The sequence below is a fragment of the Choloepus didactylus genome, chromosome 2, assembly GCF_015220235.1.
Source record: "Choloepus didactylus isolate mChoDid1 chromosome 2, mChoDid1.pri, whole genome shotgun sequence".
Taxonomy (NCBI): Eukaryota; Metazoa; Chordata; class Mammalia; order Pilosa; family Megalonychidae; genus Choloepus; species Choloepus didactylus.
This window is the reverse complement of record NC_051308.1, coordinates 80,443,146-80,465,968: the sequence shown is the minus strand read 5'-3', so window position 1 is coordinate 80,465,968 and position 22,823 is coordinate 80,443,146. Positions and strand designations below refer to the sequence as shown.

The 22,823-nt window shown below is 39.6% G+C and overlaps 1 long non-coding RNA gene across 2 annotated transcripts in view; it reads right to left on the bottom strand.

Moving 5' to 3' along the window:
• LOC119516383 overlaps positions 1-22,823 on the bottom strand; it is a 66,133-nt gene that overhangs the window by 12,220 nt on the left and 31,090 nt on the right. Inside the window, exon 1 of one of the 2 annotated variants that reach the window (XR_005213297.1) lies at positions 15,086-15,147. The exons of the other annotated variant lie outside the window; for it this stretch is intronic. This is a non-coding gene — a long non-coding RNA (uncharacterized LOC119516383). Of the gene's footprint in view, positions 1-15,085; positions 15,148-22,823 lie in introns of those variants that run through there. 2 annotated transcript variants of the gene reach the window in all.

Below are 22,823 nucleotides of genomic sequence, written 5' to 3'. Positions count from 1 at the left end.
ACAATCTAATTAACACTGTAAGTCTGCCCACACAAGATGACATCAAAGATAATGGCCTTTGGGGGGACATAGTACATTCAAACTGGCACAGTAGGACAAGTGTATTATTTAGAAATAGGAAGACATTAATAAAAACACTAAAACCAGAATCACTAAAATTTTGGTAATGGATGGTGCTGATGGTGGCACAACAGTGAGAATGTAATTGATAACTGAAATGTGTATTTGAGAGTGGTTAAGTGAGACATTTTGTTATACATATGTCACCACAACAATATTTTTAAAAAATAAAACCATAGAACCATACAACACAAAGAGTACACCCTAATGTAAAATATGAACTTAACTTAATAATATAATACTAATAAAATTGGTTCATAAATTGTAACAAACATAGCACACTAATGCAAAATGTTAATAATAGGGAAATGGTGGAGGAGGTTGGGGGTATGACGATAGATCCCACCTCCTCAAGAAATGCAGAAAGAGCAGCAGCAGCCTCTGAGTCCTTGAAAACCAGCCCGCGGAAATAAGAGATTAACTGCCCCCCGCCCCATCCAGGACTGACGTCAACTAAAAAACTCTTTGCTACAAACTTTTCTTCCTTCTCCGCCTCCGTCCACAGGTTCCCACGCGCGCGAACCTGCCTGTATAACGCATTCTCCTGCCACGGCCGGTGTAGACGTCACTTCGCGCTGCCCGGGCGGGCTCCTTTCCACTCTCAGAATAAACGCCTCTGCCTCAACTCCTAAGCTGTCTCTCCTCTCTGGCGATCGGGGTACCTTTCATATGGTAACTCTGTTCATTCTGCACGATTTTTCAGTAAACATACAACTGCTCCAAAAGTAGTCTACTTAAAAAAAAAAAACAACAGAATCACTTAAAGGTGGTTATCTCTGGTTAGTGAGAATGGGCATGAGGCAAGACCCCTTTGCTTCTATTTTAAAGATTTCTGCTTTCTTTTTAAATTCAAGGTTCATGTATTACTTGGATAAAAATCTCCACATGAAATGGCTGATTAGAGACATTCTTTCCCTAGGACATTTATGTCTGATTGGATGATAAAGATGTTGGCGTACATGTACCATAATCTCATTCACCTCGATATGTTACTGCTCAAAAGTGAGTCCTCACCCGATGTGTACAGAGTCAATCAGTAGACACAGGGATTTTTTTAAATTAAATTCAGTTTTATTGAGATATATTCACATACCATACAGTCATCCATAGTGTACAATCAACTGTTCACAGCACCATCTTATAGTTGTGCATTCATCACCCCAATCTATTTTTGAACATTTTCCTTATACCAGAATCAGAATCAGAATAAAAACAAAAGTAAAAAAGAACACCCAAATCATCCCCCCCATCCCACCCTATTTTTCATTTAGTTTTTGTCCCCATTTTTCTACTCATCCAGCCATATACTGGATAAAGGGAGTGTGATCCACAAGGTTTTCACAATCACAGTCTGTCACCCCTTGTAATCTACACTGTTATGCAATCATCTTACCAAAAGGGGGATGCAAAATGAGACAAAATACTTTCAGTGGCTGAGGGATTTCAAGTGGAGTCGAGAGGTCACTCTGGTGGACATTCTTATGCACTATATAGAAAACACCTCTTAGGTTTTAATGTATTGGAATAGCTAGAAGTAAATACCTGAAACTACCAAACTCCAACCCAGTAGTCTGGAGTCCTGAAGATGATTGTATAATAATGTAGATTACAAGGGGTGACAGTGTGATTGTGAAGGCCGTGTGGATCACACTCTCTTTGTCTAGTGTGTGGATGGATGGGTAGAAAAGTGGGGACAAAAACTAAATGACAAATAGGGTGGGATGGGGGGAATAGTTTGGGTGTTCTTTTTTTGCTTTTATTTTTTATTCTTATTCTGATTCTTTCTGATGTAAGGAAAATGTTCAGAAATAGATTGTGGTGATAAATGCAAAACTATATGATTGTACTGTGAACAGCTGATTGCATACCATGGATGACTGTATGGTATGTGAATATATTTCAATAAAACTGAATTTAAAAAAAAAAGTCGAGGCTACTAGGTTAGTTTGGCAGCTTCAGGCATTTACTTCTAGCTATTCCAATACATTAAAACCTAAAGAAGGTTATCTATATAGTGCGTAAGAATGTCCACCAGAGTGACCTCTCGACTCCATCTGAAATCTCTCAGCCACTGAAGCTTTATTTCTTTTCATTTTGCATCCCCCTTTTGGTCAAGAAGATGTTCTCAATCCCACGATGCCGGGTCCAGATTCAACCCTGGGAGTCATATCCTGCATTGCCAGGGAGATTTACACCCCTGGGAGTCAGGTCCCACATAGGGGGGAGGGCAGTGAGTTCACCTGCCAAGGAGACACTGGGATTTTGAGAAGAGAAAGAGTTTATTGCTAAGTGCAAAGCAAGGAGATCAGGCCTATGGGCCATACATCTGTCTCCCCGAACTAGAGAAACATTCAGTGTTTTATAACATTTAAACAAAGACAGGCAGGCTTAGGATAATGAGCAAAGTGGTCAGTTTGGGCCAACTCGTGTTACTTCATTAATAATCATTAAGAGGGCTACATACAGGAGCACCAGACTTCAGGGACTAATTGCAAGAGCACCTGACTTTAGGGTTACAAAACAAGGTAAGAGGATACCAGCAGGGACAGACACTAGTTGTCTTGTTATTGTCCAGGTACAAGGTGCAGTTTCAAAACATAGCAACAGCAAAACAAGGCATCTGGGTTGCAGTTCAGTGAGTGTGATAATTAAGCAAAGTTTTCTCCTAGGTTAACTTTCCTTTTAATTGTGCATGTCTTGGTGGTTAAAGCCAATTAAGGCTGGTCCAGCTGGAGCTGTGAAAAACAAGAACTTATCTATGGGATGTGTAGGTGGGGATTTCAGAGATGGGGAGAAGAGAATTGGAAACTTTTGCAACCTAGTCAGGTAGAGAGCTGCTTTGGAAAGTGGTCTGTTGGGGGGGAGGGCTGGGAGGGCGGGTTAGGGTATGAAAAATGGGTCAGGGTCCACTATAAATATACCTTGATATGAAGGGAGATCCTCTTGGCTGGTGAAGTCCTGGCAGAGGTTTCTTCCATTCTCCTGGTATCAGAGAGCGCACTTCTGCCCACATACATCCAATATGCTCCTTTCCACTAACTATGTCAATTCTGATCATTGGCAAATGTGAGAAACTTCCATTTATATTTAAAAATCACATCCACTGTGAAATTATTTCTCATTTACATTTAGTAACTCCATCAGTCACATCTTAATTCATTATTCTAAGAAAATATGCATTATTCTGTTATGTGAATGGCTTTAAAAAACAAAGCATTATTTTTAAATATATAAAGTCCTTTCTTGTCTCATAAGTTGAACACTGGTAAATCTACATTAACCTACTGATTAGTAATTTTGCACATTAAAAATTATATATAGATTTAATACCATTTTCAACTTTTATTTAATGAATATTTAATTCAGAAACCTACGAAATAATAGGTAATTATAGCTCTACAAGAACACATATTGACATGTAGTTTAAAAGACCGTGAAAGGTGCCTTGTGCTTGCAGTGAGTTTATAATTTAAACACAAAGAAAAATTTTAAGGTTGTCAATCAAATATTCATCAGAAGAGAGAATGCATGGAGGATCCCACTTCCTCAGGGCACATGTGCAAAGGAGAAACTAAAAATAACATAGGCCAGGTTTGGCAGACCTTGTTTAGGCAAAATTCCAAAAACATCCAAAAAGGGCTGATGACAAAAAGCAAAGATGACACTATGTAGAGACAGGTTTGAAAAACATTGTGATGATGATAACCAAAGGGATTTTTGAGGTAGGAACAAATGGGAAAGTCCAAGGAGTTTGAATTTCATTTCCCATCCTTTCTTTCAATATCTTTTTCTGTACTTGAACTGTCCTCCAACATCTCCAAACCCTGACTCACTTTTGAGGGGAGTTTAAAAGAAGATCAGTTGAGTAAAGCAATACACAGCCCATCTAACACAGTGGTAAAGTTTAAAACATGCACACCCTATCACACCAATAGGTGTTTGCCTTGCAGAGTTTTTTTGCTATGTTTAAAAAAGAAATTTTTATAGTCCTCCCTGCCACTCTCCTCTTACCTTGCAGAGAAAGTACCTAGGCCAGTAGATTTCTGATTTTAAATGCTTATGAATTTTCTTCAGTGCCATGACTGACCAGTCCCATTCCCTGAAACTCTGAGATTCTGATTCAGCCCCAGCAGGCTGTATTTTTAACCAGCACTGTAAGCAATTCTGATGTAACCATCCCCTGGCCCACATTTGAAAACTGTTTCATTGCATTGGAAGAGTAAAGGGTTAGAGAAAACTTCACTTCTCTCTGCTGCAGGGAAGTCCACCAGGACAGGCTTTCTGAAAAGAGGTTCTCTGACCTGCATTCTCTCTCTCAAGGGTTTTTAATTAACATTTCATTCCCAAGAACAGACACTCGTCAGTCTGTGACCTGGCAACAACTTCCGACACTCACTCAGCAACACATCTGCAGCCTCTTGAGAATTTAGATAGAAACTAGCCCAATAATCCTTTATTTCTAGACCCTACAAAGCTGCCTGTGCAAAATGACTTGATTCCACACTAGTATTTTTTAATTTTTCCAGTTTGCTGCTTTTTGGTTGACTGCTATTGACAGTTGAATTCCATCCTATTTCTGGTTTTCTGCAATGTAAAATAATTCTCCTTTGCTTATGTTATGCATTCATGCTGTATCCTGTTCCACAGGAAACAGGGTAAACCCACCAACTATAGTAAGAACATTTCCTTAGAATCAGAAGAGATGGGAAAATCTTTTCTCAGTTCAAGGTTTCTGAATTCACTGCTGAAAAAGGATCCTCAATCAGCTTTATTCTCAAAGGCCCACTCTAATTAAAGTAACATTATTTGGCCTCAACATAATAACGAGCACAAACATAGGCACTGAAACTGCACAGCAGGACTCAACAATGAGATGATCACTCAGGATGCCTAGGATATGCTCATGGTTGATTAACTGTCATTTAAGTGAAAACACAAAATTTACAAATTCTCAGAGAGTACTTGAGGTCCTTGGACCTCCAGTGTTCTCATCTCTGCCACTTGTTACCCATGTAACTTTATTTGTGGTAATACATCACTCTGAGCCTCAGTTCCATCTAAAGTAGATTGCTTAACGAAAGGCTGCCAGTTTTATTGCAGTATTTTTGGGAGGTAGATCTCACTGGGAGAGACTGAAACCTGGAAGACCAGTTGGAAAATTATTGTAATAGACTAGGTGTGAGAAATAAGGGCCAAGACTAGGTTAGTGGGAGTGGGAGTGAAAAGAGACACGGAAGGCTTCAGAAAGAATCAACGCTTGTTACTGACTGGTTGTATCTGAGGAAGGGATGTGAGGAATGCCTCTCTAAAATGCAAGACTGCTTCCTTGCTTAAGCAAATTCAACACATTGAATATAATTTCATTTCTCTTTGATTGTTAAGGGTCACTAATCTGAAATCTAATCTCATCTTTCATTATTACTGATGAAAATATATAGGATTTAGAAATTTGGGGTATATCCGTAATAACCTCTATCTATCAGTAAAAATTTCTTTCTGCATAAAGTCCTCCTCTCCTTTCACTCTATCATCATTTTCTCTTCATTCAAAAGTGAAGTATATGAAAGAAATGCCAATGACTTTAGTTGACCTCTGGTTAATTTATATTTTATAGGATGCATTTCCCACAAGGACAGCTGATTGGAGATGTCCACCACAATATCGCTACAATGCCTTACACTTTGCAGAAATTCAACAATGTTGAGACTCATCTCTACTATTGACACTATGGCTGGTAAGGGACGAGCATGGGATTTGAAATCAAAAGACCAAGCCATTTATTACCTGTATTACTTTGAGCAAATCACATAACCTCCTGAACCTTTGATTTCTCACCTGCAAAATGAGCAAAATGAGCACCTGCATGACCACTTTACATGGTTATTGTGAAGACAAAATGAAAAAAGTGCAAACCAGAATGCAAGGCTAAGGATTTCTAAATAAACGCTGGAGAAATATTAGCTACTAAAATTAATTAGGTCTGACTATTCTCAGACGCTATTTCACAAACTATACTCTTAGGACATTAACTAGTCGGTGAAAACTAGGAATCCGTCTTCAAAGAAATTTGGGAAATATTGCTCTAAGGTAACCAGAGAAATCCTAACACAATCTTATTCCAGAATAATATTTGCCAGATCTATAGTTACTAACACACACATGCACACACACAAACACACACACGCACACTATAACAACAAAATATCGCTTTATTAATTTAGCTTGTCCATAATATTTTGAGCCCTCTTCTAGGATACTGTATTCCCAGTGCCTAGAACAGAACCTGTCCAATAGTAGGCACTAAATAAATATTTGTTGAAGGAATGGACAAATGAGCAAATAGAGAACCAACCAGATGGTGTGATTTTAAGATCCTGGGAAAGTCTCATACCACTCCCTCCAAATTTTTTCTCCTTCGTATCTAGTGTTTAAAATTTCATCAGTAGAATTTAAATCCTTTCTCCAAAAACTCTCAGGAGAGGATAGGGCTTCAGCAAAAAGGTTCTCTGATTTATTGAGGTGAGAGAATGATGGTGATCATTGTAAAGAACCTGCATTAGAAGCAATGTTATTAATAGAAACTGAATGAATCTATTATGTGGGTAAAAGGGATGTGCTATTGCATGACATTAAAAGGCTGAAGACAAAGGCAAGATGGCAGCCACAGTGAAGACAATCAAGGGTTCCTCACCCCAGGAACTTTGAAGATGATTTCTTGTGGCACATGCCTCAGATAAAATCCTGGCTAGAAAATCAAATGCTAGTGTGACTTTCCAGAAATTACAAAGTGAGGCCATCACAACTTAATACAATCAAATCAATGATCCAATGCATGGGAAGTAAACGCAACCTGAATACAGAAACAAGTACAACGAATGGTTTCATAGTCTGCTCTGAAAAAAAGAATTAAATGCCAACAACTGTGAGTGAGGTAAATGAATTTCATAACAGAGGGTGCTCAGGCATCCAAATATTGTATTTATATGCAGAGGCTCTTTTTTGTTTCTGATATGAGTTATATAGTGTTTTCTGTTAATTAAAGTTCAACACAATTTTGAAGCAAGATTATTGTCCTGTGTTTCAGATATTCCCAGAAGTGTTGAGAGAAAAAGAATGTCATGCTCAATATTCCAGGAAATTAATTACCTAGAGGAATTCATGAAAGAATGCAGAGATCACAATGTTGCATTTTAAATGCATTTGCCATATATTCTTTGGTTTTGTTGATTGATAGAACTTACTAGCTGACAACAGGTCTCAGGTATCAAATTTTGATATGATAGGACAAACAGAGCCAGATGGTAGGGGCTAAACTAGGACTAGGATTTAGGCAAAGATAAACGCTTGGGCTAAGACAACTGGGACAAAACCTTGGAGTCACCATCACCCATCCCCCAAATATGGTGACACTTCAAGCACCAAGTGGCCAGAGTCAGCCTGAGGAATGAGAAAATAAAACACGTAGAGCTAAAGATGATGTCAAGGACTAGCTAGGGTTTGAAGTAAAGAGGAAAGTGATAAATGGAGGCTCAGACAGATCCATCTCCAGTACCACATATATAATGACATCTATACAGTCCAATAAGATTAGGAATATATGCAGATTCCACAGTTAGCCTAGAGTATTCTGTTCAGCGGCATGGCCAGAACAAAAGAAGTCCTATATGTCAAATTTATTTTCAGTCACAACATGATCTGATTTTCTATGTTTATAAATTTGTATTAATTGACTAGAAGCTAAGGAACGTGGCTATAATGATGGTTATGGTTTTGACTGTATGGTGTATGATAGCAGCAGCAGAAAAGCTTTATGAAGCCCAAACACCCCACTTGAAAAGAGGTTAATACTTGCCCAGTTAAGAAGGTTGGAAGTTCTCATAAAGATGCCACGGAAAAAAAATGATTGGAAGAATCTTGGGATTCTTGGGATAAGGATTTTCAAGATCCTTATCCTCCTATGTCCTTCTTTGACTTTGTAGTTGATCCAAATACTTTTCTGTGCATTTTTTGTGTTTTCTCATTATAAGGTGTGGTTTTGTAAGAATAAGGCTTGACCAAGACAATCTTCCTGTAATAGAACCTACTAATATTAAGCAAGGAGGTGAGGGAATTGACCTACATACCCAAGTTAGAAACCAAGGAGTTATAACTTTGTGTTGTCAGCAGTAGGAAGATGTTGGGAGGTTCAGAGCCTGGGATCATTTTGTGTTGAATCAATAAAAGGTCCACACTTACTCCAAGCTGAACTTATTACTTTCTAAGGCAGCATTGTCTATAGAAATGTAACATGAGCCAGTATGCGATTTTAAATTTTCTAGTAACTGTACTAAAAAGGTAAAATGAAACAGGTGAAATAAATTTTATAGGATATTTTATTGAATACAATATATCAAAATATCAAAAATATTTCAAGTGTACCGATATTTTTAAATTATTAATAAGAAATTTTGTATTCTCTTTTTTATAATAAGCTTTGAAATTCAGTGCATATTTTATACTGACACCTCATCTTAATATAGACTAGCCCCATTTCTAGTGCTCAGTAGCTACAAGCGGCCAGTGACTACCTTACTGAACAGTGTAATTCCAAGGTCTTAAATGGGTAGGGAAATTCAAACACAAATAAGCATTTGTATTTATCGTATCATGTGTCATATTTCCCAAAACATCAAATTGTTGTAATATATGTCTTATTAAATTATTTACAGAGTATTGTAATCATCCATAATTAAAGAAAAGTTACTGCTGTATTCACTTTCAAAAAACAAAGAAAACATGATGTTAGGAAAACTGAAAAAGGAAGAAAGTGTGGTTTTTTTCCCCCTTCAAATTAAGAAAAGATATCCGTTATTTAATTTACATGGTAAAATACTTTGGTTCAATAGGCTTTGAAGACTATTGCTTGGAAGTAACAGGTCTTCTGCAGCTCTGAAAAAATGAAGTGCTCAAGAACAAAATTTGGTGAGGGTGGGTTGGAGCAAAGGAAGGGAGAGAGGCGGAAGGATGAAGGGAGCGGCAGGGCACTGTGCCAGTGAAAAAGGCGGGAGAAGGAGGGGGGTGCAGTCTCCTTTGCATTTTTGCCAAGAACCAGGCCTAATGTTGAATAAGTGTGTGCCTCTGCACAGCTGCACCAGTTTGTGATTATTTCTCACTTCCGGCCCTCTCTGTTCTCTATTCATAAAGAGACGCAGGCATGGCTCATCTCACTCTGACCAGCTTTATGACTGATACTCATCACCTGGGGCTGCCCCACACAAAGGCAAAGACAGCAGCCTACAAAGGGCCTTCCAGCCCCAAAATGCCTTCTCCACATTTATCCCTGTCCAATTATCCTTGACTCCTGGTATTCATTTGGCACCTGAACTTCACACTAAGCGCCCTCCTTTGTGTCAGGAAGTTTTTCTCAAACTTCAACCATTTGATAATGTCTATCATTGTTTCTGCTATATCTGGGTATCGCCTATACTATTACTTAATATTCTTTCTTTAAATCAATCCCCCCTTTTTATAACAAAAATACACTTATCAAAGAAAGAAACATTATACATTACCAAAAAGTAAAGCCTGTGTAATTTGCCATAAATAGAAGGTAACCCTGAAGATGAACACTACTATTAAAATTCTTTCACACATGTAACACCTGAAATCATCTTGCCTGCCACAAGAGGTAAAATTACCACTAATCAGAAGATCCTGGAAAGATCTCCAAAAAGCTATTGCTAAAACATGAATATCATAGAGCAGATATGTAGCATTCACAAATAGTTAGCGATGAAATTTTGCTTAAGCAGAGGATAGCCTTTAGGTTAGAGTTCTCATCTTTATTCTGCATAAGAATTACCTGGGAAGCTTATTTAAAATATAGGTTTCTGGGTCCCACACCAGAGACTCTGATTTATTAGATCTGGGTTGGACCTGGATATTTGCCTTTCTTTAAATCAAACTCTTCAGGTGATTAGGATTTAGTTGTTCAGCGAAGTAGCCTTTAAGACTGAAACACATTCCAGTAGGAGACTGGGAAGCTATATCACAGATTACAGCCCTGCATTAGCAGCAGAATTCCAAAATAGAAGAAAGGAGTTGGTAGAGGGTGGAGATCTGAAAATCAGCTTCATCATTTCCACTGTTTTGTGGAAGATACCTTTCCAGGAGAACAAGGCTTAATGCAACAATCCATTCACTTTCACATAGACCGAGCAACAAAATCACTTCTCCGTGGATAATTATAAATAAATTACATTTATCAGTCCTAGGTGGAATCTTTCTGTGGGGTCTTTTGTTTTTCCTCGTCCTTCAGAAAATATAAAGACTATGTGTTTAGTATTTTAGGATATTAAGGATCTATATAAAACTTCCACGTAAACATGAAAGCCTTTGTGAAAGATGTGAAATTTAAGGTTGGTGTAAAAAAGAGGGGGAGAGGTTATGTGGTTGGACTTTTCCCAGCAAAATGGAGTAAATCAGAATGGATTCTCTAGGAAATAAGAGACAAACGCTGTCTTGGCCAGCAGAGCTCGGCCAAATGGACTAAGCCAGAGAGCTTTCTGCTCTCCCCTTGTCTTACATCAAATACTGTAGGTTGCTGTATAGGCAACTTTCTAAGAAGGCTCCCAATTATCCCTGACTCCTGGTATTCATGCCCTGGCATAATCCCCTCCCTTGGAGTATAGGTTGAGCCCAGGGAACTCTAATGAATAGAATACATCAAAAGTTATTATATGTTCCATCTGAGAATTGGCTCCAAAACACTGATTTACATCTTGCTCACGCTCGCTCTCTGGCTCTTCTTGCTTGCTCATGCTGATGAAGCAAACTGCTACGTTGTGAGATGCCCTTTGGAAAGGCACATGTGGCATGGAACTGGGGGCAGTATATTCATTTCTTATGGCTGCTCCAACAATGTACTGCAAACCTGGGGGCTTAAAACAACAAAAATTTATTCTTTCCAAGTTCTTCAGGCCAGAAGTCTGGAATCATTTCCAGTGGGCTGAAATCAAGGTGTTGGCCGCCCCCGCCCCGGAGGCTCTAGGGGAGAATCCTTGCCTCTTCCAGCTCTGGTAGCCACCAACATTCCTTGACTTGTGGCCACATCACTCTAATCTCTGTCTGGGGTCACACTGGCTCCTCCTCTTCTGTCTGTAATCTCCCTCTGCCTCTCTCTTATAAGGACACTTTTGACGACATTCAGAGCCCACCCAGATAATCCAGGATAATCACCTCATCTCAAGATCCTTAATCACATCTGCAAAAAACTGTACCATATAAAGTAACAGTTACATATTTCAAGAATTAGGACCTGATATCTTGGGGGCCACCATTCGTTCCCTTACAGGCGACATCTGACTAACAACCAGGGAGAAACTGAGGCCCTCAGGCCAACAGCATGTGAGGAACTGAAACCCGGCCCATATCAGTGGGCTTGGCAGCAGATCCTTCTCCACTGGAGTTTTGAGATAACTGCAGCCTTGTGAAGATACCCCGAGTCAGAGGACCCAGCTAAGCCCTGCCTGCATTCCTGACACACAGAAATCTTTGAGATTTTTTTTTTTTTTAAAGCAACTAAGTTCTGGGATAATTTTGTACATAGCAACAGATAACTTATACTGTTGCTTTGCTCATAGCTCATAAAATGCCAATTCATGACATTGTATTCATATATAGCTAAGATGACTGTTAGGTCAAAACTATTTTATCATTAGAAGCAACCTGGTATTGTGAAAAAAACACAAGCTCTAGAGTTAGAAGAAGCCCACTTACTGTGTGACTTTGAGCAAGTTGCTTAACATCTCTGAGCTTTTGTTTCCACTTGTGTTAGATGGAAATAATGATAATTCCCTAATAGGGTTGTTGATAACATTTAATAAAATGGCATATGTGAAGCATCAAGTTCAGGATCTAGCATCCAGCAAGCACTCAATAAAAAGTAGGCTATGTTGTTCTGTGTATCTTAAGTGCTATTTTACTTTTAGTTAAAGCAAAATAGCACTAAATATATTTTAGATTTTCATCTTAGATTTTTAAGAAAATTGTTTCTCCAAGACCAATTATTGGTGTAATTAAAAAAAAAAAGGACATCTAACATCCTCTATGATGGACACTCCCATCCCCAAGGGCACATAACACCTGCACTCTGGACACACTTCTTATGGCCAACCATCTTTGAAACATTAAAATTAGTTCATATAAAACATGAAGTCAGAAAATGAAGGAACAGATAAAGAAATCAAGACCAAACTCTTTTACCTGGAGTCAGTAAGACATCCATTGATGGAGAAAGATGATGCTATCACTTAACAAGAGTAAACTTCAGGACCTATCAACCAAGTATGAGTTTGGGAAACTCAGTTTAGAGATGGATGGCAGGTCCAATTAGGTGGCAGGGGCAGAGTGAAGAGGCTATAATCACTCAGGGGGCTTCAGTAGCATTTTGTGGAACAAGAAGCTGAAGGTTAATAATGGTGAGCACATGGAAAGATGTGAAAGCTAGAGAGCTAGGGGGACCTCTCTCTCTCTCTCTCATGGAAGATTTGATCTAGAGTCTCATCCCTGAACCTGATAAGCACTTAACCTCTAGTCCCTCCTCATCCCTGAAATGAGTTGTCATTCTCGACCATCCTCTGGGTCCCTTATAGCTGACATTCACGGCTTCTGCCTGTGTACAAAATTGATTATTCCCCTGTAAGTGTGCAGGGAGATACTCAGCTTTCGGAGGAACAATTAAATACGCTGGTTACAGTCAGGTGCTATTTTGATTCACTTTCTGCTCTTTGTCTAGTGTCAGTGTGTTAGTTCTCATTTAGGAAGAGAATCAGTGCTTAGTACGTGAGAGAAAAAGAACCCGCAAGATGGCTTGCCAAAAGGCTTCTGCACAGTCTGTAAGACAATTTATTTTCTCCTTAGCATTGACAGTCGGTGTCATGGGGACCCCTGAGCTGAAGTGCTGAGATGAAATGCCAGTTCTGTTATGTAAGGAACTAACACACTTTGGAGGGAGGTTTAAAAGGCACATTGACAGTCACGTACATACATGTTTTCTGGAATAATGAGGAATTAAGGTTTCTTGAAAGAGGAGAAGGAGATAAGCCAAATTGTTTACTTATTTTTTTTCCAAGGTATTACATATTTAATGGCTTTTTTATACCAAAGATTATTATGAGGGGTGCTGGGGATTTCTTTTTATTTCCCCTTCTTCCATACACGCAGAGGGGATCTCAGTGGCCCTGGTTTCTGTGTCTAGACCCTGCAGCTCCTTTCCTTTGGGCCTTGACCTCTGCTCCACCCGCCTCCCTCCCGGTCACCTAGCTGGCAGTCAGCCAATGCCAGACTGCTCCCGCATCAGCCCCCGGGCACCAACAGTTACCTGGCAACAGTGGCAATCCTGCTAACAGGCAACGAAGCAGCAGTGGAGACCAGAGAGAGCAGCCTCTCACAGAATCCAAAAGAGGGAAGGGAAGGGGGGCAAACGTCTCTTTTTTATCAATGGCTTTCCTTCCCCACCCATATGGTTCTCCTGAATCACACGTACCCTGCTTCAACTCCCCACCTCCAATATCTATCCTCACCTCATAAAAATAGCCTCCAATTGGAGAGTTTGGTAACAGCTAAAGAAATGCATATGGACTAGTGTAGTTGGGGAGATGCGATAGTCACCCTCCCCTTAACCTCAGTGTGAAACATTCAGGACTTAGCAAACCCAGTTTCCATCTTTGTACTTTGTTGTGTGTCCTCTCGTAAGACATTTCAGAGTCCCGTCAGGACCGGAGCCAAGGATGTATTTTGACCACCCAATTATCTTGCCATAATAGAGTCCTAAATAATGTGTAGTGAGAGGCTTTGACAAGCAGTTCTCTCACTTCTTGCCTTGCTAGCCACAAGTCTCCAGCAAGTGGTACTACAGAAGTGGGCTTAAGCATACTAGCTAGTAACAGCTGGCATTTGCCAAGTGCTTATTCCATTCTGGGTGTTGCATTGAACATTATACAGATACATTTAGCTTTCAAAACAGCCTAATGAATTTGATATTATTTTCTCCATTTTACAGATAAGAAACACTGAGGCTCAGGGCCTAAGTAAATTGTCAAAGGTCATACATTTATGAAGAGCAGGGTAAAGATTTGAATTCAGTTCAGGATTGGAACTCAGCTTCTTAACCACTTTTTTATGTAGATAAAAGGTGAGAGATGATAAAAGGAAGCTTGGATGGTAAGGCAGAGACGGAAATTACCAAACTGTAAGAATCAGTGTATGAAAGTCACCTCATGGAATGTGCTAAGAAAAAGTTACTCCTCAGTTAAAGTGGATTTATAATAACAGAGGCCGATCAATCTCCTTCAGCAGATATATGGAAAACTGTGTAAACACTCAGAGGTCTTGGAGGACGTAAATGTCAACCTACTGGGAACATAACCCCTGAAGATCCTGTCATCATCATCAGTCTGTAATTTTGAGGGAAAAGCAACACGTCACATGAGGCAGAACAAACAGCATGGGATTTGGGGTGAGACAACCAGAACTTAAGTCCTAGCTTAGACATTCACCTACATTGTGACCGTAAAGAAGTCAATTCAATACACACTTATTGAACCTATGTCTTGTACCAGGTATTGATTTTGGAGCTGAGAAAATAAGAATGACAAGATACAGACCATGTCCTGAAATGGGCCACAGGCTCATGGAGCAGGGAGAATTTTGGACAATTTTCCACATTTTCTTTATCTAGAGGCTGAGAAGACTCATACTGACTTATTAGAGTTTTTGTGAACATCAAATAAGATAATAGCTGTGAAAAGGACTTGTGGTCTATAAAAAGTGTCATGCCAAGTTAGTGGTTATTTTGGTTTGCTAAAGCGGCTGGAATGCAATATACCAGAATGGATTGGCTTTTAACAGTGGGGATTTATTAACTTACAGTTTACAATTCTTAGGCCCTGAAAATGTCCAACTCAAGGCATCAACAGGATGATACCTGGACTTTGAAGACAGGCTGCTGGCATCCTGGGACGCCTCTGTCACATGGGAAGGCATATGGATGGCAACTGCTGGTCCTTCTCTCCTGGGTTTCCTTACTCTCAGCTTCCGGCTTCAGTGGCTTCCTCTCTGTTTTCTTGAGTTCTCTCTTAGCTTCTCTGGGGCTTTTCTCTAAACTTTTCTGTGAGTTTCTCTTTCTTTTTCATCCTTTATAAAGGACCCTAGTAAGAGGATTAAGACCAACCTTGAATGTGATGGGTAACCTCTCAACAGAAATAACCTAATCCAAAGGTCCCACCTACAATAGGCTACACCCACAGAAATGGATTAACTTAAGAACATACTTTTCTGGGGGTACAAAACAGCATCAAACTACTGCAGTGGTGATTATCAGTGCTAAGATTGAACTCCTAAAGTAATTCTTTGACATTACCATGGTGTTCTAGTTTGCTAATGCTGCCAGAATGCAAAACACCAGAGATGGATTGGCTTTTATAAAGGGGGTTTATTTGGTTACATAGTTACAGTCTTAAGACCATAAAGTGTCCAAGGTAACGCATCACCCATCAGATACCTTCACTGGAAGATGGCCAAGGGTGTCTGGAAAACCTCTGTTAGCTGGGAAGGAATGTGGCTGGCGTCTGCTCCAAGTTCTGGTTTCAAAATGGCTTTCTCCCAGGACATTTCTCTCTAGGCTTCAGCTTCTCTTCAAAAATGTCACTCTCAGTTGCTCTTGGTACATTTGTCTGAGCTTATATAGTGCTCCAGCAAACTAATCAAGGCCCATGCTGAATGGGTGGAGCCATGCCTCCATGGAAATTATCCAGAGTTATCACCCACAGTGGGGTGGGGCGCATTTCCACGGAAACAACCTAATCCAAACGTTCCAACTTAATCCCCACTAATATGTCTGCCCCCACAAGACTGCATCAAAGAACATGGCTTTTTCTGGGGGACATAATACATACAAACTGGTACACATGTTAATTAACCATATGGTCTGACCCCTGCTGACCTTACTAACTTCATTTCCCACTAGCTCTACCTCCCTCTTCCCGGTTGAACACACCAAGAATATTCCTGCCTCAGAGTCTCTGAACTGCCCTAACTGTACTTATCTCATTTTTTTGCAAGGCTCATTCCTTAATTTTATTAAGATCTTGCTCAAAAGTTATATTTCCAGGGAGGGCCTCCCTGTTCACCTTGTCTAAATGGAACACACATATACACACACATACATGCATAGTCACACATACATATACAACCCACACATGTCCACAAACACATAATACACAGCTACACACATGCACATGTATACTCTATACATGCACACGATGCACCTATATACACGTATGCAGACACATGTACATGTATACTCTCCACATACACATGCATATAATATATACATGTGTACATACATGTGTACACTATATACATGCATACACAGTGCACATATGCCCACACAAACACACACATACACATCTATATACACATATATGCTTAGAACTCTATTTCCTTACCCTGTTTTATTTTTCTTCAGAGCACTATGTCTCCCTGAATTTCTGTATTTTACATGCTTGTTTACAGGGCTGCTATCTGACTCCTCCACTGGAATGTAAGCTCGCAGGGTCTTTATCTTGTTTAACATTCTGTTTCCAGTGCCCAGAACAGTGCCTGACTCATCATCCATTGATGCTTGACAAATATTTATTGAACATTTAGTTTTTTATATATAACAGCTTTATTGAGATAGAATTGACATACCATGCATTCACCAATTTAAAGTGTTCAATTCAATAGTTTTGAGTATATTCACAGAGTCGTGCAACCATCACCACAATCAATTTTAGAACATTTTCATCACCCCAAAAAGAAACACCTACCAACTAGCAATCACCACCCAATTCTTCACAGCCTCTTTCCCCCAGCCATGGGCAAACCACAAATCTACTTTCTGTTTCTACAGATATGCCTATTCTGGACATTTCGTATAAATGGAGTCATACAATTTGTGGTCTTTTGAACATTGAATTCCAAATGAATGATTAATGAATGAACAAATTGTTAAAATCTTTGCCACATTCTATAGATATAAGTAGTCCCTCAGAAGGGTTCCTTCCATGAGGTTTGAGCAACTTAACATTTAACCTAGGAGACAGAGAATTGGTCTGGTGAAAGTAGAGCAGAAATCTCATTTATTCATGGTTCACTTTCATTCATTTGTTTGTTTTTTAATTGTGACATTTTGACAGGAGTTGACCGGAAGCTTCCCTTTGTGCTATCAACAGAAAAAGAACAATGGCTGACAGAGCAAATTGATACTTGAAATGAAATTCTGAGGGGACTGTTTGTTTCCTTAAGAAAACCATACGTTTTCAAACACTCTGAATTAAAAATGATTTAATTCTATTCTAAGGAAAGGCCAGCAGGACTGGTGCTCTGATATTTTGATTGCAGATCATTGCCTATTCATTAAAGCAGGACCTTCATCAGGCAACTTTGGTAGACATAATTCTACACATCCATGTACTTAAAGTAATAAAATGGCCTTTTATTATTTACAAGCATTTCATAATTGACCCCACTTACCAAACTGACTTTCCCCTTCAATTATTTTAAATTGGTAAGGTTTTACTCCATAAATATACTCTTTTCCAAAATACATTGCTAAACCATTTCTCATATCCAATTCACATAAAAATAAAATGACATCAGGGTAAAAGTGAACCACTAACTATGTTATTATAATTGGAATGGAAAGAAGGTCACAGGGTATAACTTCTCACCCAATGCTGGAATCCCTTCCAGAGCTTCCCCAGCTTGAATGCATCCTAGGAATGGGAGGGCATCATTACTTGAAGCAAACCCCTCTATCATTCTAAACAACTTTAATATTCAAATATTGTCCCTTATAATTAATTCCCCAAGTATTCTAATTTAAATACTTTCCCCCATATACATGACTGTTTCCCTGCATCTCATTCTTTTAGTCTGAGTTCATTCCTCTAGGGCAAAGGAGAGGAAGCCAACTTTTCTTGCCCAGGGCAAGTAAGTCCTCAAATATCTGAAGATAATGATGCTTGCCTCCTTAAGGCTTTCTGCACCGGGCTAAACAAGCCCCAGGCCATTTTATGACTTGGTTTGCAGACCCCTTTGCCGCACTCCCACACTACTGTTCTTCCACCACCACCTTTCTGAAAACCCATCATTGAAGCAATCTGCTGCTCTCCCTCATACAAAACTGCAAAATGGGCATTTAATTGTGACCTTCCCAGCATGTTTCAAATGGATAAGGAGCCATACATGCCTCCTGTTAATTGCTAAAATAGCCTTTCAAGTGCAAACACAACATAAATGGTATTGTTGGGAATATATAGATGAAATCTTTCATATCTGGGGACTTCTATGGGCTTTCACAGGCATTTGTGGGTCAGGGGAAGCTTTGAGCTAAAATGAGCTGATCCCATTTAAACAAAGGGCAACATCCATTCAGAAGCTCTGATCTGCATCTCCAATCTTTAGATACATGTAATTTCAACTGAAGTTATCATGAATTGAACCAGGAAAGCAAGAAAGAGTTGTTTCAGCAGCTGTGAAAACAAAAGCAAAAATACAGAGCTGCTTTTATTAATTTGTAGCTTTCTCAAAGAGCAGAACATTTTAGTGTGCTTCTCATTTATAGATGCCACACAGAGAACATTTTGTGTTTTCACAAATGCTTGCAGTGGTATAATGTAAGGGGTGGAGCTGATAGCCTATTTTTGTTAGGGCCACAGAGACACTATATTATGAGTATATTGCAATTCAAGTTCTGATCTGTCTCCATCCTATACATTCAGACATAACAACCAGTTCACCAAGAAGTGAGCCAGCTTTGGGAGCTTGAGTCACACCAGCTGTGGCCCCTCCTTAATTTTCAGCCAGGAAGACATCTCTGGCCAAAGAGTGCGCCAACAAGCAATCAAAAAGCAAGAAACAAGCAAGGAGCATCAAGAAGTTCCCTTCCAACAGACAGTAGCATGCAAAGACAAAAATGGCAATGCAAGGCCAAGCAATTGTTTGAATCACCACTCCAACATTTCTGATGTATGACTTTGAGGAAATTACTTAACCACCCTTAGTCTGTTTCTTCATCTAAAAATAAGTCTTCTAATACATACCTCAAAAGGTTATTGTGAGGGGTCATGTAAGAAAATATATGTAAAGTAAAGTAACAATGGCCAGGCACAAAAGTAAGTATTTAATAGTAGTGACAAATAAATAAATTGCAGATTAGAAAGCTGTTGGGTGAATACAGAATTAAAAAGGGACTGGGATATGTTTATGGGCTTTTTATCACAGGCTATGAGAGCCCAATGAATTGTTCCTTTTTTTTCTATCTAAAGATCTGGGACCAGCCAGTGAGAGTGAAGTGGCCTCTTCCCTGGACAACGATGGAGACATGGTGCAAGTTTTCATGTCCAAATTGTCCACTTCCAGGCTCTGTGCAGACCAACACCTTTCCCTAGCACTTGTCATTGTACCACTACTTTTCTTTAACATCAACAATGGTTTCAGATTCCTGTCTTCATAGATGCTTTTTCTTTCTTCATGATCAATAGGAAGATACTTATGCACACAGGTTAAATTTTCCCTATGTTTTAGGCTGGATTGCCTCTGAAGATTTTATGTATATTTTTATAAATTTAGTCATAAAAGATGATACTTTTTCTTTGGGGTAACTTGTTATTTCATTCACCATCAAAATTTCCCCAAAATTTCACCATCAGGCAAAGACAATGAATGAATGTAGAATTTTCAGTTCTATCATTCAATATAAATGTATCAAATGTCTTTTTGTTTATGACATAGGCAAATAAGAACAATAGATTGTCTATATTTTCAAGGAATTTATTGTATAGAGGACATGGGTACATCAGCAAATGCTACAACACAAGGCAGAAAGTGATTCTCACAGTGATTGAGAATGAACAAAGAGCACAGGGGAAAGATATTGTTTCTGATCTGGTTTGGAAATAAAGGAAGATTTCTTAAGAGAGGTGGCATTTGTGACTTGAAGGATGGATTGTATTCTGATGGAAAGAAATCAGGGGTTGGCATTGTAGAGGGAATGCTGCAGAAATTATCAAACTTGCTTGGAGAGCAATGAGCAGTTAAATTGGGCTAGAATATAGGGTGAGTGGGAAGGCAACATCATTTGGAGATAGAACAAAACTGATAGAAGGGATCAGAATAGGGAGAGAAATGAAGACCATGCCAAGAAATTTGAAATTTGCTAAGTAGGCAATGGGGCATCCTTGAAATGCTTGGAGCAAAGAATTCACATGATTACATCTATATTTTTAAAATAAATTACATTATCAGCAGCTCATTGGATGATTTAAAAGAGAGGAGAATGAAACCTGGATGCCTAGAACTATTTTCACTTATTCGTTTATTTATCAGATATTTATTGAGTCCCTATTAAGTGCCAGGGATCAGGGTCATATGGGGTCTTTAACAAGACCAAAAAAGTCCCTACATTTATGCATATATGCAAATGAAGTGAGAAAGAATTAGGCCCTAACCAGGAAGAGTGTGTTTAAAAACATACTCAGTTTCCCAGCTTTCTAGGGCCATGACTCAGAAGGACTCAAATGACCTCTGAATAACATTCCACCACCTGATAATGCCACCCGATTTTAAACCAATAACTCCAAATCAATTATTTTCAGTCTCTGTTTCTCTAAATTTTATTCCCAACACTAGATACCTATGCTTTCTCACATTCAAAAAGGTACATCAGATATATATGACATATATATATATATGATTGAATTAGGGATTCTGATATGACAAAATATGGACAACACTCCCAGATAAATGCTAGATCATTAAAGCAAGAGGAACCATAGTGGAGAGGTTGCAAACATTGTTGGGTTTGTGTTTTGTTTTGTTATTTGGATTTGAATGTCTTTAGGCAAGGTGTCTATCCTCCAGTTTTCCATGGGCCCCACCATTCAAATTGTTTTACACCCAGACATTCCATTTCGTTTACATTACCTCTCTGACCCCCAGAGGCACTTGGGTTTATCATCTCTGATTCTTGCCCAACCTCTTTCTTGGTCTCAGTAACCCCACAGATGGAAAAACTAAGACCCAGAGAGAGCCTAACCTTCCTAATGTCACACGATTGGTTAATGGCAGAGACAAGACCACCAAGCCAATACTCCCTCTGCTCCATTCCACCTCCTGCCGTGATGGCAGAGTCTGGGTTAAGCAACCTGAAGGGACATTCTGGAGGGATTACCTTGCATCCTTGGCAACCATGGAAGTCGGCACATCAATCGCCCCTGCTGTGGTACAGCCAGTAATTCAAGGCCCTTACACGGCACATCCACAGGGTGGGTCCTCTCAGGAACGGCCTTTCTTGGCACGGTAGCCCATTCTTTCCGGGGATGTTTGGTCAAATGGGACTGTGGCGGCTTTCTCTCCATCATTAGAATTTCCTCCTATTGTGCTTCTACAGAAGGGGAACTGACTGTGCGGTAGAGTGACTAAAGAAAGATGCTAAAGTTGGAACTGGGGATAATCCAAGTTGGTGGCTGCTGAATCATGAGGAGATTCTATGCTGCCTCCTGTTCTTCCATCGAGTTCCAGTGACTCAGTTGTTTAAATCTTGCGGCAAGACACCTGGAAGCCATTTGTGTTTTTACTAAGGACTCATTCACAGGGTAAAAAAATGTAATAACGTTCATTTACCATCACTCCATTACCCTGAGAACCAGATTGCTGCTAATTCAATGCATTGCTGATTTAGTCATCACATTCAGTGAGGCAACATTCTTCTGCAAAAGCTATTTATGTCCCAGCACCATTTGAAAAGACTTTGTTAGATTCTTTTTGAAATATCAAGTCCCAGAGAGGCAGAACTGCACTGGATGTGGGTCTGAGGAGAGCCCTGTCTAAAGGACAGCTAACCAGTTTGGGGTCATGCCTTCGAGCTCGAATAACACATCCCTTTTCTCCTCAAACTTGTTTTTGAACATTTGATTGGAAAGGGTCTTTTCAGGACAAGCTTCCTCAGGTAAAGAGAGTCACAGCCCACCGCACAGCTCTGGCACAGTCCCCAGCTCACTGCAGGCAGGAAAAAGGTGGAAGGACATGTTTGTAGCTGAACATTTGATAATACTTACTTCAGACTCACCAGTGGCCTGGCATGAGATTTCCATCATCCTGCATGGACAGCTTCTCTATTCCTCAATTTTCCCCAACCAAAAGTGAGGGTATTTGTCCCACATTGAAATGAGTCAAATGATGAAATGAGGTCAATTCCATAGTAGTGGGTAGTTGGACACCCAGCATGAAGCCAGTAGAGGGGCAATACTGTGAGCCTATTTAAACAATGAGGAAGTCCTTGGGTTTGCTTCCCCACCTCCTCCAGAGGGGCAGAGATCCTCATAGCCAAAAGAGTGACCACCAGAAAGAAAATAAGCCCATGCTGCCCTTGCTTCTTCCCTCCTTCCCAGACACCCCAGGTGAGAGTGGTTGATAAAATACCTGTGAAGGGCTTTGAATTCCTGGGAGATCCGTTCTATATGGATAGAAAATGTTATTATAATGCAAAACACTGGAGATTGGCGGAAGTCGTCATGCACTAGGCAGAGAACAGACAAAATAATTTCCTTTCCTTCCTTCTGATCTCTAGCTAAAACTTGTCTCAATCACTTGAGTAGAATTTAATCCACTAGTGGACT